The sequence below is a fragment of the Homalodisca vitripennis genome, chromosome 2, assembly GCF_021130785.1.
Source record: "Homalodisca vitripennis isolate AUS2020 chromosome 2, UT_GWSS_2.1, whole genome shotgun sequence".
Lineage (NCBI taxonomy): Eukaryota > Metazoa > Arthropoda > Insecta > Hemiptera > Cicadellidae > Homalodisca > Homalodisca vitripennis.
Window position 1 is genome coordinate 170,571,127 of NC_060208.1, and position 6,000 is coordinate 170,577,126.

At 31.7% G+C, this 6,000-nt stretch overlaps 1 protein-coding gene across 1 annotated transcript in view; it reads right to left on the reverse strand.

The window, feature by feature from the left end:
• Positions 1–5,168, reverse strand: part of LOC124355017 (cholecystokinin receptor type A) — a 49,427-nt gene extending 44,259 nt beyond the window's left edge. Inside the window, exon 1 of the mRNA XM_046805889.1 lies at positions 5,127–5,168. The gene's annotated coding sequence lies outside the window, so the exon portion shown is untranslated. The remainder of the gene's footprint in view (positions 1–5,126) is intronic.
• Positions 5,169–6,000: the final 832 nt, after the last annotated feature.

Genomic DNA, 6,000 nt, shown 5'->3' on the forward strand with positions numbered 1-6,000 from the left:
AGTAATTAAAGTTTTTTTACACCAGACCATTTATACCAAACTTGTGAAATACTTTAAAAGTTACAATAAACACAAGAAATAGAAGTACAGAACAAGTATTCCTTTTTAATATGAATGAAATTAACAAGAAACCTCACGAAAATGTAAATTAGATGTGGTTTATATCTCGTGTATTGGATACGACACGCAGAGAAACTATATATAATTTTAATTTTAAAGCATTACAAAATGGATATTGGAAAGGGGTATTGAAAGTTAAAATCTGCATAAAATATTGTTATTAATAAATCTATACAATAGTATGTTTTAAATTGAAGCGAAAAAAATTAAATCTCCAGAAAATATCTACAAATAAATGTAGTTGAGAACTTGGTTACAGTTGTTTCATAATCTTTTCATACTTTTCCTTTTTCAGTTGAAGGGAATAAAGGAGATAAAAGGCACTATATCAAATCGGATTGCTAAAATAAATACCGAAAAAGAAGTAAATACAGTAAGTTTGTCATTAAATATCAATTATAATGTGTTTATTTTAATAAACTGTTTGAAAAAGAACGTCAAACTCTGTTAGATAAGGAATCCTTGCTATACGCTTGAGGTTGATCATGTGCTCCTAGTTTTTATAATATTTTTTACCAATCTCTTTTACGACCTTGGGATAGAGTAGGGTTACATAAACTGTAGGCGAGGTGTTTTGGTATTTGTTAAATCTGCTTGAATTAGAGCAATTAAATCCTCGGCAAATAATCATAGATTAATTTCCTTGTGTCAACTCCACAAAGTTTTTAAATATATTTGGCATATTTCATTTTATATAGAAGAGAGGTAAACTTCATACATGAGAACACATACTGAATTCGGTTGTGTTTTAAAAACAGCCCCAAAATCGTATTATTTTGAGAAATAAGTTCAATAGGTTGAAGAATCTATATTTATTTTATACTTAATGAGCCTTCCTATTCAACAACCCTTACCGGATAGGTGAAGGAATATTAATTTTATTACTATTTACATATTTACTAATAATTCATTACAAAAAACATGCAAGGTATTTGTATAACTTTAATCTGAAGTCAATATATTTAATATCAACACAATATACATGTATATATATATATATATATATATATATATATATATATATATTATACCCCACATATTTTCAAAACTTTTCAATCACATATCCAAAGTGTACACAGAGAAAATGTTCTTTTTCAATGCACAAAGCACCAGAAAAGATCATTTGCAAGACATAAAAATTCCTACTAATAAAAAATACTTAGATAAGAATTATTTAACTAGAGTATTCGTATTAGCACAAACATGAGTGGTTTTTCCAAAGCATGATTATTATACATTAGATGTTTCTTTAAAAAGTGTTTAATAATTTAAAAATGTATACATGTATGCTACAAGAAACACTAATCCGAGAAAAATAAACGCATAAACATTTCTTATTAGTAATAGAACGAAATATCATCACAATTTAAGTTACTAAAACAAATTTAAGTGTTATTCGATTATACCTGTTGTTAGAAGTGCCGATAGACGAGCGGTCTAAGACGTTGGACTTTGACTCTGAGTTAGAGATAGCGCAGGTTCGAATCCTGTTTGTGACCCTTGCACTTTTTATCAGTACCATCGGCCTTGTACTGTATCGACTCTCCCCTTTATTCTGTTTGATAAGATCCTCGCACAGGCCGGTGGCCCATGGGGACGAACAGAGTAAGGCTTAAAAGGGGATCGGCTTCTCCTTTTTGTTAACAAAAAAAATTACTAACCATTATAAAAATACAAAATTTAATTTTTAAAGTAAAAATAAAAACAATTTAGTTCATCTTGCGTCATTAAAAGTTTGTCAAACGAAAGGTTATAAGGATATATTCATAAAAACGTAAGAAATGACATACAGTATATTTTAAGTTGCAATAAAATTGCAACACGCACAATTAGCAACGTACTCGGACTTTAGCTATTAGTGGCAAAGCCTAAGTGTGAAAGGGATATTGCGTCACCCACACGACATTTGAAACGTCAGCACTACTTTTGTACCATTTCAGACTTTAAGTGAAAAAGCCTTTTCGTTGGAAGCGAGCTTGTTGGTGACATGTCCTGTCGCAAAGTAATTAACGCAATGCATTTAGATTTCTTAGGCTGCAAAAACTTAGGTTGCTTGAAACCGTTAATGGAACGAGAAAAATAATAGGATTTGGTCAATAACAGGTCAGTAAAATATCGGTAGAAAAGGTCCAGTATAAAAGCATAATTTCGCATCTTTACTTCCTTATTTTCTTATCATCCTAGCGTTCGGTGTTGAGGTCAACTAAGAGAACCCTGATAAATGTTAGTCATTATTTCACTTTATGCATTATACACAACTTTATGTTTACTTTTCAATGGATTAGTACAGATTTTTTATTTTTGAAGCTCAAGTCATTTCATAAAGTGATTTGAGGATATTTACACTGTATGAGGAATGAGTGATTGAGGAACTGTATTGTTGCTGTTTAAAAGTTTGAGTACTTAAATTAGTAGTTTTCTCTTTAGAGTATTGCTGTTTTATGCAAATAAAAGTTTCATGGTCTAATTTTATTCACTTTATTGTAATGCCCATCCATGACAAATATTCAGTCTTTTTTTTAAATTGTGTTACTTACGAGTAGTAGCCCACATCGTGTTAGCCATTGCAGTTTTATTTTTATGATTATTATTGTTATTGTTCTTATATCTTGGTATTCTGTCCATCCATGGCGTTTCAATTCCTTTATAATAGCTGAAATATGGAGATATTGTTGGTAATTTTTGCAGGAGGCGTAATATGGGGAAGACTGTCCTCGGTGACTCATATGTGGTACGTCTCTCTGTCCAACAATAGAAGTGGATGGTACGCGTTACTGCAGCACATATAAAAAATGTTGCAGACATTTTCTATTCAGAGAAGAAAAGATATAGTTATAGAGGCTAAAGATATAGTCTGAGTAGGTTAGACAAAATAAGGGAAGTTATCATAACCATTATATGCATATGACAAAAAATCAACACTCCTGCTTAATAGGTATATTAAACACTCACCGTAAATATAAAAGAAACGATTTTTTTAACTATATATAGTCTAGTATCCGAGTGCCAATTTGCACTGTATACAACAGTATACAAAAGTATATCTCTTGAAATCAATAGAGCAATTTTTCATAAGAAATAAATATCAGTCGGGCAGTGAAGGGTTAAAAGTAATAAACGATAGATATATAATGAGCAGACTTTAATTTTAAATCAAATACAACTAATCACATACAGACTATTAAAGTGGTGATTTTCAGTCTCCTTATTTAACAATTGCTTCATATATCTAAACCTTTCGATACCCTCACATTTCGGTCTCTACCCAAATTACGTGAAGACAACCAATCTTTTTCAAACATTCTTTCTTTTTCAAAAATTCCTCTATCGATTTCAAGAAAAATCAGGTCGTGTGCTTACAGTAAAAACTGCTGTCAGCTTCTAAACACTTGTCTAAATCCATTGTTCTAAACAAAAATACAATGTCGCTATCAATGATTGCCTTATAAGTCTAATAACTAATCTAAACTATTCAAAGACTAGTAGTTCATTACACTGTATCTCTAATTCAAAAATCGTTGACTGAAAAATTGCATCTTAATTAATTAAACTGCCTGTGTGATTACTATAATTGTTTTCGTTTTCCTATATCATATAGTTATATATAAAAATAGGACATTTTACATGTTCTTGTCCTGTAAATAGTAGTTCTCGTTTCTAACCGTATAACATACAACAAAAACTTGTTTAATCTGCGTTGATGAAACATTGACAAGAATATTTTCGTTTTTAGCCGTTAAATGTTTTGTTTCAAAGGGTTTAAAACGAAAAAAGTTAAGAAATAACATTTTCGCTTCGCTTGAATTATCAAAACGACATTCGAGCCAAAATACCTCAAATCGCAATCCACAAATTTGACTCCAATTGTGGGAACAGATGACTCCCATAAACGCACACACGCAAACACACTAATATATAAATACTCGTACATATAATTTCAATAAAGATTGATTCAAAAGAGTATTGAGGAAAAAATATTTATTCGATTTTGTTGTCAGAATGAAGTTATGTATGTTTCAGGAAAGGATGACTACTAAAATGTCACATCACTGAGAACAAAAGAGGAGAAAGAGAAGATAATTTGATGAAAATACGATGCAAGATATAAAATTACGATATTACTGTAATTTGATATGAATGGTACAGTTTAACAAATAGTGAAAGTTGCGAGGTGTGGCGAGACAGGGTACTGGTGTCGCGGTGTCATAATATTGTTAGCTATTGTTGGGTGGGGCATCTCACGTCTCTACATTGTCAGAGAGAGAGAGAGTGAGACAATGCTCTTTTGCAAGGTCATAGGTCATTGTGCAACTGTTCACACTACTGTTATGTCGTACCGTTTGGGCGCTAAGTATACTATTTAAACACGGTCTTTACTAAGTATTACTTATTCTTAAGTAATTTTATTACGATTCATGTAAGATAACCAATTTTCTGTTGTGCGATTAAAAACAAACGTCTGATCTGTAATATGTAGAACAGTAACAGGTGTCACGTAGAAACAAAACCAATAATTCAATGGGCTGAAAGCAACTGGGCTCATGTGGGATAAAGTGTAATCCACAGCTTTGGGCGGCTCAATACTTTTTCTATCATTCGGTCGATCAAGCGTCTTTCGTAAACGAATCCTGTATTGAAAAGTATGCTAGAATGCAAAAATTTTTAATAATCAACGATGGATGAACAATAAAAATTATTTTGACTCTCTTCAAAGTATTATAATAACGATATAGAATTATAAAATGTCAAAATGGATATAACTGTAATAGTTTTTTCCATCAATTTTATTAAATGTAATACATTAAAAATATTATTCACAATTTAAATTTAAAGCATATAATTATGATCGCAGAGAATGCTCAAAGTATTTTATAAACTGCAACAAATTTAAAAAAAATATTATTCGAACGTAACACTACATTTAATACAGGACAAGCATCAGACAGCAGAATTAAATGACAAGTACTTTTGCTATGTAAATGTAGTGTGCGAATATTTGCATTTACCTGACAATTGGCGGTAAGTCCTAAACACACAAGGCCGGGGAAGCGGGCGGACTAAGACTGAAGTGGTACAACCCCCGACCGTTCCTCTTCGGCTGGCCTCGGCAGCCCTCGGCTATCTCCGTTACCACCCACCCCAACCCACGGTAATATTCCCCAACTGTCTTGTATTTTCACTGTGTGGACATTAATTTGTGTGTGGGCAACCAACGTTTGACTAATACCACAATAGTGAATCATGTTTGAGGTGGTCTAATTCCTAGTTAGTTTGTGAACAATAAAAGCGAGATGACGTTGACGAGTTTGCACTTTACCATTGCACTGATGTAAAAGAAAATTTCATAGTAAATAATTAAAATTTCCATTCATGTGCTATAATAATATTTTATAAATATACTTTTCTATAAATAAAAATATAATCACTTCTTTATCTTTTGTGTGGTAAATTGTGTTGTAAACCTAAAGATGTTACACGTTAAAGTTTTACCTTTATCAATCAGATTTAGAGTAGATTACAAAGCCGACGGGAAGGTAGGTAATGAGAGAGTCGTATTTTAGATCTAAATCAAGTGTGTACAAGTGATGTTAACTTAGAGCGAGAATTTTAAAGGATCAGGAGGACGAAATGTTAGGAGAATCGCCGTTCGAAGCAACGTCGTACTGTCTCTCGACTCTGATTTCAACCTCCTGTCAAATATTCAAGAGGACTTGGCTGAAGATACAGAAGAATGATTAGTTTTAGTTTGTTAAGAAACCATAATTTACGTTAAAATGTTCAATCCTTTTTTAGGATAAGAACACTAAGGATTGTTTATTTATACGTCAATATGTTTTTGAAATGGCCGCTGAATTTTGTGTCACAGAAAATTAATAAATT